Raw genomic sequence first — 13088 nt, 5'->3', positions numbered from 1 at the left:
AGACAGATGGTCACAACTACGAGAGCCTAGGATAGGAGATGTGCCCAGTGAAGGAGGCCAAGCAAAAGAGAAAGAAAAAAATAAAAGATATATATTTGGAGGACATTTGTTCAGGCTCTTAGTCCTCACGTTGGTTTCAGTTGAGACACTCCCCTTCATTATTTTCTTTCTTATCCTTCTTTTTTTTTTTTTTTTTTTTTTTGGTACGTGGGCCTCTCACTGTTGTGGCCTCTCCCGTTGCGGAGCACAGGCTCCGGACGCGCAGGCTTAGCGGCCATGGCTCACGGGCCCAGCCGCTCTGCTGCATGTGGGATCTTCCCGGACTGGGGCACGAACCTGTGTCCCCTGCAGACTCTCAACCACTGCGCCACCAGGGAAGCCCATCTTATCCTTAACTTCTTAACACTTTTACATCCTCTGCACTGAATGTCCACACTTTCCCACAACCCCACACTCACAGTGCCTGCCTTTCCTTACCCTTTCTCAAGCTCCAAGTCTCCAACCTTGGTCCCAATCAAAATGTATGCCTTATGTCTTTGTCCCATTCCCCAAGGCTTTTTCTGTTTTAAAATCATGTGGTTATGTTTTAAAATCATTGTACAGATGTGGCAAAGGCTGCCAACTGCCTGGCCAATGTTTGCTGATCCCTGCTTCTTTAGTACTAGGATTTTTACTTTATTTTTTTTTTTGGATTTTTACTTTATTTGATTTATTAATGTGCCTACCTGAAAATACTGTATTTCTCAACCTCCCTTGAAGCTAGGTGTGGCCATACGACTAAGTTCTAGCAAAGGAGATATAAGCAGAAAGGTTACATGAAAGCTCCCAGAAGACTTCCTGAAAAGGCAGCAAGTGTAGGCTGTTTTGCCTCTCCTTCTTTCCTATCTCTTTCTCTTTTTTAGCTGGCTAGAATATTGATACAGTAAGTAAAGTTTTTGAAAAAACACACTCCTATTACTCTTTCTGTGTCTCTCAACTCTCAATGCTCTACTTAGGAACACTTAACACTTGTAACACCAGATGTGTGGGTTTTCCACATGCCGATCGGTTCTGTGACACCAGCTGTGTGTTCTAAAATATAACTCAATTCTGACACTACCTGGAGATAGCGTCACATCCCACAGGTTAAGGGTTCAGTCCCACAGACTGCCACTCCCACACCCCCACTGATGCCAGTCGCAAGCCCAGGTTGTCATCTGTGCTTCTGACAGACAGCTATAAATCAGAGGTTCCCACAACCCCCTCCATGCGTTCAATTAATTTTCTAGGGTGACTCACAGAACTCAGACAAACAGTATACTACTAAATTATCAGTTTATTATAAAAGGGAACACTGCAGGAACAGCCAGGTGGAAGAGATACACAGGACAGGTATGTGGGAAGGGGCGAAGAGCTTCCATGCCTTCTCTGGAAAGGCCACTCTCTGAGCACCTAGTCAGGGTTGGTTACCCTGGCAACCAGCTTCCATCGTTATGGGTTTTCCAAAGTCACCTCGTTAATATAAACTCTGATGTAGTTGAAACGTGCTTGTTATGAATAACCAAAGATACCTTTATCTCTCTGATCACTTAGGAAATTCCAAAGGTTTAGGAGCTCTGTGCCAGAAACCAGGAAGAAGACCAAATATATATATTTCTTATTATGAATCACAATATCACATGGTGGCTGGAGCTTGAGCAGCTATTTTGATCCTTGAGGTGATCTTGGAATGGAAGTTGCTAGGAGATATCCAACAAGAAAAAGAGGAGACTGAATTTTTGAGGGTGTTTTGGAGCAGGGTTGCCATAATGACCTTAGGCTGTGCAGCTCCCTAAGGAAAAAAACTCTGGTCATGTTTAAGCCACTGTTGTTATGCACATCTGTTACACTTCTAGGAATACCCCTTAAAAGAGGACATATCGTTAGCATGCAGCTTTTTTGCTCTTCTTTACTTCTACTTCTTGCCTGGAACGTGGACACCAGAGCCAAAGCATTGGCAGCTATTTTAGCCAACTCTGAAGATGATAAATAGAAAGAGACAGGGTGCCTGATGACTGGAACTGCCTTGCCAGCTCTGGACTTATTTTCTGTGAGAGGAATATAAAATTCTCTCTTGCTTGAGCACTAATATTTCAGTTCTTTAGTACTCTAGCAGCTGAATACAATTTATAACATAAAATCTGCAATTCTATAAAGAATCTCCTGTATCCACCTAACACAGCAAAAGCTTTCGTTTCCTTTTTTTTTTTTAATGTCTATTTTTTTTAACTGGGGTATAGTTGCTTACGTTGTGTTAGTTTCTGCTGTACAGCAAAGTGAATCAGCTATGTGTATACATATATCCCCTCTTTTTTGGATTTCCTTCCCATTTAGTTCACCACAGAGCATTAAGTAGAGTTCCCTGTGCTATACAGCAAGTTCTCATCAGTTATCTATTTTATACATAGTAGTGTATATATGTCAATCCCAATCTCCCAATTCATCCCACCCACCTTTACCCCCTTGGTGTCCATATGTTTGTTCCCTATGTCTGTGTCTCTATTTCTTCCTTGCAAACAGGCTCATCTGTACCATTTTTCTAGATTCCACATGTATGCGTTAATATACGATATTTGCTTTTCTCTTTCTGACTTACTTCACTCTGTGTGGCAGTCTCTAGGTCCATCCACATCTCCACAACTGACCCAGTTTTGTTCCTTTTTATGGCTGAGTAATATTCCATTGTATATATGTACCACATCTTCTTTATCCATTCATCTGTCGATGGGCATTTAGGTTGTTTCCATGTCTTGGCTATTGTAAATAGTGCTGCAATGCACATTGGGGTGCACGTGTCTTTTTGAATAATGGTTAAAAACTTTCTTTTTTGTGGTTTTACAACTTTATTTTATAATCAGCTGTTAGCCCTCATCCACATTGGCTGTAGATCTTTGACAGTAGTGATAGGTACGTAGATAACCAACATATAGAGCTTGCTTGTTTGGTGAATCTTCATCCTCGTTACACTTTCTGGACAACCACACATGGAAACGGTATGGGACATTCCTATTCCTTTGGCCCAGACAGCTTTGTTGAGCCTGGTGTGAAAGTGCACATCTGGAGTTCCCATCTCCTTCATGGCAAATTTCCAGATCTCTCTGAGTGCCTGAGGGCCCCACTTCTTGAAACCCACTTCGTGGATGAGCTGGTGAATGTCAAGGATGTATCTTCTGGTCTCTACCTCCTTGATGGCAGAACCATTCTTCTTTGCCTGAGCCATTCTCCGGGCCCAGGTTGGAAAGGAAGAGAGTGAGGTATTGTGGGAGAGGGAAAACATTTTTAAGTTATTGAAAACTCTTTGTGATTATTGTTAATGCCAGCATCATAGTTCATTGCATAGGTGCAGCATGATTTAAATATACAGGGCCCCATTTTCAGATGTTCACAACTTTTTCTTTCATCTACTTGCCATTCTAATCCATACTTAGAAAAGTATCCTACATTCAAGTATGATTATTACACATGTCATAACCTACCAATACTCACAGTTGTCATGTTTTCAGTTTTGTCACACCAGGCTATTTCATGAAGAAAGTTAAATTGGGTCTGAATAAATGTAGGGCACTGAGAGGCGCCCTCTCCACCTGCTAAGGGATGAGAACTTGGATACCCTATTAAAAGCAACTGCATTCTACTCCAACAGCCACTCAGTGCACCTCTCTGTGATCTACTACCCGGCTGCTATTTCAAAACTTCTGCTCTAGTATTCCTGATTCCAGACTTTTGCTTGATGACTAGGTTTTGTCTATTTGCCAAATCTCTTCTGATGACACCTCATTTGTACTATCTGCCTGGATTTTCATTTTCCTTTAGACGCTGTATCTCTGTCTGCTGCATTTCCTACAGCCTGGGTGCCAGTCTCAGCCCACTCCTGTGTCCAACATGGGCCATTCCAGGTATAACATCAGGTAATCTCCCTGAGAACTCCTGTAGTATGTTTTACTTACTTGGATGAATTTTGTTCAAGTGTCTCCCATACTTGAATTTTCCAGACTCTCAGGCCTTTGACACCAAGCATGATATTTGGGGGATAGTTTCACTGTTTTCCTATTGGCTGCAGAGCCATATTCTACTTGTTCTGGTTGCTCAAAACTACTTTCCAGGGGCTGGCCTCTTTTCACACTCTGCTTTGCCTTGTTTCCAGATGACATTTCTAGAATATTTGGACTCTGTGTCCTATTTGACCATCATTTATGCTCTGTACTTTGAAAGCTTCTTTCCATTCCCCTAAACTATGACTTTGATTTGGACTTTGCATACCCAGGCTTCATGAGACTGAATTTGCAATATCCAAATTTAGCCTATGATATTTGACCCTTTATCCTGGAAACTGAAAACCTGTCCTAGTTTACCACCCATCTTGCTAGGTTTTTACTAATTCCCCTCCTTCCCTTAGGATTAGCTTCCTTGCTGTCAATTTGCCACCTTTACAGGGGAGAGGTATATTGGTAGATCCCAACCCCTGGGTCTCTCTAGTTTGCTAGGAGCCAACCATGACAACCAAAGCTGCTATTGCATCTAGCAGGGAGAGAATCACCAAGGTAATTTGGTGATTTGCAGTAGTCCTGTCAAATTGTTGCTGTCATGAAGTGTCAACGGTCATGTCAGAGATCAATCCCAGGTGAATCCTGACAATACCAGTGATAGCATTCAGCCAGTAAAGGTTTACATTATTCAGATTCTGCTATAGTCGGCTCTCTTCTTCTCCTCCCTAACTATTCCACCAATCCTGACAAACAGGCTCTTTATAGATGATTACCCCAAACTGAACAACAATGACAACTGAGAGTTTGCTCAGGTTTATTGCTCTAGAGGACTGTCCATAACCAGATTACGGAAACACTGTTACTCTGTGCCATATCCAGGTCAAGGAGCTAGATTTTTTTATAGCAAACTTCTCTTATGAGGTTTGTTGTATTGGACATTTAACAAATACTTCATTGTCTTCCGGTAATACAGTCTCCAGTGTAAGGACCTATAAAGGTTATTGTTAATAAAAACTTATCATTTTGCCCTTCTTGTAGATTAGCATTATTTTGCAGGTATTTATCTCTGCATTCCCAGGATCTCAATGCAGCTATACTCATATTGTTCCTTCCCCACTTTTTGTTATGTCTCATGAAAGCCATCTCATGCATAAAGTGCTTAAAATGTCAGCAAACACAAAGAAGAATAGAATGTGAGAGTTATGTGGTTGATGCCATATGCTAAACTGTAGTGAAATGAACGCGCTATATCTGTCTTTCTAACTAATCCTGATTACAGGGCAAATTGTGTCTCCTCTCTTCCAAATATGCTAGAACCTCTGAAAAGGTGTTTATTAAAATCTGAATTGTGCACCTAGGGGTTTAAGTGATCTTACACAGCTAACAAGGACTGGCCTTGCGTTTTCTGCTTTTTGTGTTTTGAGTGTGTGATTTGATTTTACTTTTTGTCAGGGAACCAGACCTGGGAGAGTCAAGGGCACTAGCTTAAGCTGGGCTGTCAGCGTGAAGCTGATCACACAGATAAGCAGCTCTGGAAGAATGTCTGAAGTTAGTCATCAACTAGAGAAGGCAGTTTGGTCACCCTTTCAGGCCATAATTACATTCTATTCCAGTGACCAGTGGTAATTAATTGTACTTTGTGCCCAGTGTAAAAATAGGCACATACAGGAGAAAGCGCAGTGTCTGGTAAATGCCATGGGCATTCTTGGAATTCAGAATAGTTTCTTTAAATGGTGCAAAGGAAGTGGAAACCTCGATTTCTTCCAGAATGATATCAAGTTGTAACAGGCAGCTGACCTGTAATAGTGCCCTCCCCCCCACCCCCAAATGAGCCTTTAAGTTAGGTAACCTTTCGTAACAAAAACAGAAGCTTTACAAAATAAAGCATTAACATGGCTTATATTCTCTCAAAAAACATGTGAGTTGTACAGGCTACACAAAGCTTCACCTAGATAAGCACTTTGGAAGAAAGGCAAATAAATGTGCAGACCATTTCAGATACATTGAAGAAAGCTAGAATAAAAGAGCTAGAAGAAACAACTTAATTTGATCTTTTATTTCTTGATGGAGAAACTGAATTCAAGGAAGGTATTAGGACCTGCATAAGGTGAATGGCAGAGGTTGGATCCAACCAGGAGCCTCTGAAAGTGAATCAAGAGCTCTTTCTACAATATAATACACCCTCATAGCATGGAATGAGGAATAATTAATTTTTCCATAGTCTGGAACTCTAGAATCTAGAGCCTAGGGGAATTCAAAAGCAGTTAACATGGTTTTCTTTAGGGTTAGACTTTTCATTTCTTCCTTAATTCAGACATTTTCATGCAGCTAATGGAAATAAGACTGCAGAGTCTTTTTGGTTTTTTTCTTGTTGTTTTGTTTAAAGTATTCTAGACTTTAGCCATCACAGTACTAATGCCATGATTTTTGACATATCTGCATATCAACTCTACTACGTACTTTTTTTTTTTTTTTTTTGCAGTACGTGGGCCTCTCACTGCTGTGGCCTCTCCTGCCACGGAGCACAGGCTCCGGACGTGCAGGCCCAGTGGCCATGGCTCACGAGATCCTCCCGGACCGGGGCACCAACCCGTGTCCCCTGCATCGGCAGGCGGACTCCCAACCACTGCGTCACCAGGGAAGCCCCCTACGTACTTTTTTATAAAAGTATTTAAATTTTATTTTAAGAGGATATATATCCCTACCATAAATGGAAAACAAAAGGAAAGAAAACAGAATCACTTGCCATAAGTAGAAGGCAACATTAGAAATGAATACAAAGCAATGTTACTAAGTTCTCAGTAGATACTGTTGTCTCCCCTAGTCCAAGGCCTGCCTTCTTTGTTAATAAAGGAAGATTAATACAAATTAGCACCAATCTGAGACTTAACTTTTGTTACAATCAGAAAGACTGAAAGAAAATTGAAAAGGGAGTAAAATTCTTACTGTGATTCACTTAGCTAACACTTCAAATAACCTCTTTAACCACTGGTTTAGTTTGGAGAAAACTACTACAGTGAATGCATTTACTACCATTAATACTTAAAATTAAGGTCCTTTAGGATTCTATTATTCCCTGCAAGTATCACATAAGAGGCAGTATCACATAGTGGAGTCCCTGGATATATTTAAATACATGGTAGCTAAGGTATATGCAGGGTTTCACCTCTAATTTGATTTGTTTGGCTTCATATCCTGGCTTTACTACCAATTATCTGTGTGACCATGGACAAGTCATTGTTCTCTAAGCTTCAGTTTCTTTATCTTTAAAATTGGAGTAGTGATAGTATTTGTTGGGGTGGTTACAAAGCTTTAAAGGTCTAATGCATATAAAAACACATAATGAGTGCTTAATAAATGTTAGCTTAGTTATTATTATATTGTACAGTGCAATGCTATACTGTGGGCTCCATAAGAAAATGTATATAAGCCTTTCATGGCAGGAAGAGTAAAGTACCATAATTTAGAACAAATACATTTTTAGGTAGCTACTTTGTATGCAGGACAGATCAGGTTAACTTCCTCCTCTTCATGGGAGACTTCTGCTGCCTAAGAGCCACTTTCCACCTTTCCCTCCCCAGGCAAAAGTTCTCTGAAAGGGCACACCAAGAACCCACAGTTAATTGTTTGCACAGCAATTTGCCACCCACCCGATAACTGTCTTGTTGTACTTCTTCTGAGCCAACTTTTCATCTTGGCAAATGGGCCCACCCAGGGTCATGGGCATGTGTGGGCTTCTTAAGGTTGTTTCCCAGGGCATGATGATGACTGCTGGAGCTGGTGAGGGATGCAGGTCAGTTAAAGGTCTGTTCACAGATTCTAGAATGTTTGGGCCCAAGGGAAGGAATGGAGCAGAGAAGTGATGGAGGGTGTAAGCTAGGCATGAACAAGAGAAAAGAATGCATGATGAATCAAGTGGACCAAAAAAACCCAACAACAGCAACAAAAAGCAAAAACAAAGAAAACCACCAGGATAAAGTTTTAAAAAGAAAAAAAAAATCTTTCAGTAAAAAATCCAGTGTAAGGTACAAGAAACCCAAAAAGCATTCTTGGAGCTAAACAATACTGCAGAAAAGATCGTGATTTAAGGAAGATGGCATAAAAATTGATGACACTAAAATGACATAATTAGAAGAAAAAAGAGGAGGGTGTTTGGTTAAGAAGCAAGGCTTTTTATAGACATTTTCCACAGCTAACTTTATGTCAGCACCTGTCTGTTTTGTGTAAACATGTGTTATATGCATGCTATATTCTTAGTAGTAGCTTTGAAGGCATGCTTTTATTTTTGTTGACATCTTTGTGTGAAAAACAACAAGAACTTAAAGATTTGATTTTCTTCCCTAAGTCACATTTCCTGACTCTAGCCAAGCCTCACAAAGACTAATGGACTATAAATTACAGTTTTTTCCAAGCCAGACTGACTCTGAGGTGGTGGCTGTTTGGTTTCCATTAGAAACATTAAGAGAAATAAATTATTTTGGACTCATGGGAAAATGTGTGTTACAGATATAAAATTTCCAAATTTGGAAAATATTTGGTGATCTAATAGTTAAAATAATAAAATCTATTGCTCTCCTCAGTTGCTTAGAAAGCATAATTGAAAGTGGACACATTGAAAAGACTGTGGTGACAATCCTTCCACACATCAGTCTCTCAAGATCACAGTTAATGTGTAATAAAGCACCATGTCAATTTAAAACAAAAAAAAGCTTTGCCTCCCAGGTAGTTGATAATAAACATTAACCAACATCAAAGTGGATGCATCAAAGACAGTGGTTCTCAACACTGGCTGCACACTGGAAGCAACTGAGGAGCTTTAAAAAATACTGACACATGGCTCCCACCACCCACAATTCGGATTTAACTTGGATGGGATACAGTTTGGGCATCAAGAGTTTTAAAATCTCCTCAGCTGATTTTAATGTGCAGCAAAGTTTGAGAAACACTGAAAACTTTGCCACTGTGGGCCCAGGGACCAGCAGCATTGCTATCATCTGGGAGCTTGTTAGAAATGCAGAACGTCAGGCCCACCTCAGGCTGCTGAACTAGAATCTGAATTTTGCCAAGATCCCCACATGGCCTAAATGTACATTAAAGTCTGAGAATCAATGCTCGAAGGAATTCTTGTCTTTGATAATTTTTTTCTTTCTATAATGTTAGACAGTAATTACATGATTAATAAAAGATGAAAGAAAAATGGTTCACCTTTTCTTTTCAAAAACTCAGGAAACGGACTTTCATATCTCTGACATTCTGCAGATAATAAAATGTGGATGATATGAAGTAAGATCCATGTTTGTAGGGTTGCCAGATAAAATATAGGATGCCTAGTTAAACGTGAATTTCAGATAAGCAATGTTTTTTTTTCAAGTGAAAGTGGGTTACGAATATTGCATGGAATACACATATACTAAAAAAAGTATTCATTGTTTATCTGAATTCCAAATTTAACCGGGCATCCTGTATTTTTATTTGCTAAATCTGGTAACCCTACATATATTCCCAGGAGCGTCTCTTTGCTCTCTAGGCTCTCAGTAATAAAGGGGAAATGATACCATAAATGGCCAAGTGGCTGTCTAGACTGATTGACTGTAATGTTGTTTCTCATCCCGCCCAGACAGCCAGGACTGTGACATCCCTAAACTGGACTGATGACTCACCCAACTGGGAGAGTAATGGGAAATTTACTTGCTGATTCAGGAAGACATAAAACTTGGCAAACTTTTCCTTCAGCCTAAACCAAAAGAAAAAGATTTCCAAAGTAAATGTTAAATACAGTACAATATATAAAACACTTTAACTTGAGGCAGCAGCAAACTCAAGGGCTTGTAATAGCATGTTTTCCATTAGTTGACTAAAAGACATTTTCATGGTTTGTTCCACCATTGCACTCAGAGTTTGGTATTTTTCTTTAGAATTACTGCTTCTTAAGCCCCCTCAGAGGCCGCTCTCCAAGAATACATTTTAGATCCGTTTTCTCAATACTGCATGTAGTTTGCAAATAAAGTACCACATTTTTGAGCAGAGATGGGGGTGTGGATTTGATGGCTACCCTCCCTTTGTCACTGACTCACAACAGGCTTTGCAACTATAGACAAAGCTGATATCTCAGTCCTTCCTCCTGGAATGATTATTTAGTTTTACACTCTACCTAATTTCTCAGGTTGTCTTTAATCCTTCTCTATTCTGTCCTACAATTTTTCTATTTTAAATTAAGACCACTTGTTATCAAAATCACTGAAAGATTAGCTTTGGTAGAAGAGGAAACTAAATTTACGTTAGCCAATTCTGACCTTTTGGTTTTTAATTTGAAAAATTTTTGACCAGAAAAGTCTGAATAAAATAGCTGTGAAAAATATGCAATATTAATGATTTTTAAAAAATAATTCCATAGTTGATTTTGAGTAGGTTGAAAACGTGAGTGTAGATACCAACACTTTTTTTTTGACAATCCTGGTTTCAGGACCTGAAAGCAAATCAACTTTTTTCTAGCAAATGCTGGCAGAAACTTTCATTTAAAAGCAAAGCCCATGAATAACATATTCTAGAAGTTTCAATCTCTGCAGACATGATGATGAAGGCTGAAAGTATTAAGTACCTCATATACTTAGCAATACACTATGGTGTGTTGGGGAGTATAGCTATAAATGCTTTGCAACTCTTCTATCAAAAAATGAAATCAATTTCCCATGCTTTGAACCTGGTCTGGCCTTGTAACTTGCTTTGACTAATAGAAGCGGCAGAAATGATGTGCCAGGAAAGCCTAGGCCTCAGGAGAGCTTGCAGCTTCCACTTGTGCCCTCTTGGAGCACTGCCTTGAGAATGCCATGTAAAGAAGCCACCCCTAGTTTGAGGAGCCACAGGAAAAGAGAACTGAGGCACCCCACTGACAGCCAGCGCCAACTGACAAATATGTGAGTGAGGCCATTTTGGACCCTCCAGGCTAAAATGATGTTGCATGAGTGAGCCCAAGAGAAACTGCTGGTCAATGCACATGGAATCACGAGAAGTAATAAATCATTGCTTTCATCCACTATGTTTGGGGGGTAAGGGGAGGATTGCTACTTAACAGTAAGTAACTAAAGCTCCCAAAGGAAATTGTTAAAAAGGCACATCCCAGGTCTTCTTTCCAGAAATTCTGATTTAGTAGGCCTGGCTTGGGATTCTGATCACACTTTTCACACGAGGACCCATGGAGGCGATCCTCAGACCAGCCTTTGAGAGAATGTCCTAGTGAGATTTTCTTCAGCACAGAGCAGGCCTGAGGCAGGTGGCCACATAATTGTGCATGAGCCCTGCAAATGGTGCTCTTGCATTTGTGCAGTGCATATTTACATCAGCACATGCAATGGCCAGGTACAGATAGAAACTTTTTTTTAATGTTTGCATAAAAAGATAGACTGTATATATGTGGCTATATATACATATATTTGTTATATATATATAATATAAAATAGAAATCAAAAATGTTATTTTTAAGCTTCCCCATTTGCCTAATATGGATTGATTGAGGAGGGGGTTGAATAGGGAAGCAGTAATAGCACAGACCTCCTGTTGCACCGGCAGGCGGACTCTCAATCACTGCGCCACCAGGGAAGCCCAAGTGGGAGATTTTTGAATGAAATTGATATGGGCTAAAGTCTTGAAGTAAGAGAGGGTAGGTATTTTTTAAAAAGCACCACAATTGAGGCAGAAAGAGAAAAAGAGTGTGCAGGTTTCTTAGAGCGTCGTGAAAGGAGGAGGCAGGAGAATAGGAAAGACAGATGCTCAGGGAGGTTTATCGGAGTGAAGGGCAAGACCAACTGCAGGTGAATATCCTGAAGCTGCTCTAGAAAGACAAAGGCAAATCTGCTAGATAGAAACAGCTGAGTCTTTTACTTACGTGTACGTGCCGCGATGGGTGCATCATGAACCCTAGCAGGCGTGAGTCTTTAAAGCCTTAGCTTTATTCGGTTGTGCTGGATGATGGTGATCCTCGGAGCGTCTGGGTCCTGCTTTTATCCGTCTCATATATGTGATTTCTGCTAACGTGCCATTGGAAGAAAGGGTTCCACTGCCAGGAAACATTTGAAAACCAAGGAGTTAAAGCATGAAGGCAATGTTATTTAATTGAAGAGAAAGATGATCAGACCAGTGATATTTTAGTTTCTGACATCACTGCTTCTCAGTGGCAGATATAGTCAAATTCAGTCTTCTTATGATTCTCTTTTGTTCTCAGGAGGTGATGGGAACCCATAAAACCTTCAACAACTGCCATGTCCCCGGGTCCTGTGGTGAGTTCAACCTGCATTTTTTTTGCCACAGTGAAAGTGAAATAACTTGTGGTGAAAACCCCAATTTCTTGTATAGTAACATAACTTCTCCTCAGAAGTCTCCCTTTTTAGGAGCTGTTTGTGAAACTTAAGTTGCTGAAATAGAGTAAGAGAAAAATCATAGATACGTACAGAAAGTTGTCATTAAAGATCCTCCCTGGCTTTTTACGGGCTTGAAGGCTCTCTGACACTCACCAAATTATGATTTTTTTCCCCCTTTCTCTTGGGAAAAAAGTAGAATTAGCTGTCACTCTTAGGAAATCACATAAACATACGTGTGTGTTTGCCTAGAACATAAATTATACATATTGTAATAAGGGAAAATATATAGTATTTGTGTAATTACAGTGAGAATCTTTTTGTCTATAAAGTATGATAACTTGCAACTTAACACATCTGCATTTATCAGGATTGGCTAGGATATATTTCAGTATCAAATTAACTCAGAAATCTCAGTGACTTAACCCAGCAAAAGCTTGTATTTCACTCTATTGCATGAGACACATTTAGTAAAAATATGATATAAACATCAGGTTTTTTATTTCTTTCTATATACTAAGATAGCATGAGTAGAAAATAACACAAATTATGCTTTCTAGCCAATAAAATGCCTATGAAAATAATGGTAAGTTTTTCTGTCAAGGCTAAAACAAATTGTCTCTAAATATAGTAGCAACCAATGTGTGGTGAGGACAAGAAACAATTTTCAAGCCATCATAGCCACAAAACTAAGATTAACTGAGGAAATGACTTGTTAGATTGACATAGTTTT

The 13088-nt window shown here is 39.7% G+C and overlaps 1 pseudogene; it reads right to left on the bottom strand.

Moving 5' to 3' along the window:
• Positions 1–2872: 2872 nt before the first annotated feature.
• Positions 2873–3238, bottom strand: LOC112403266 (60S ribosomal protein L31 pseudogene; annotated as a pseudogene).
• Positions 3239–13088: the final 9850 nt, after the last annotated feature.

The sequence above is a fragment of the Neophocaena asiaeorientalis genome, unplaced genomic scaffold (assembly GCF_003031525.2).
Source record: "Neophocaena asiaeorientalis asiaeorientalis breed wild unplaced genomic scaffold, Neophocaena_asiaeorientalis_V1.1 scaffold172, whole genome shotgun sequence".
NCBI classification, from domain to species: Eukaryota; Metazoa; Chordata; class Mammalia; order Artiodactyla; family Phocoenidae; genus Neophocaena; species Neophocaena asiaeorientalis.
This window is presented reverse-complemented; position numbering and strand designations above follow the sequence as displayed.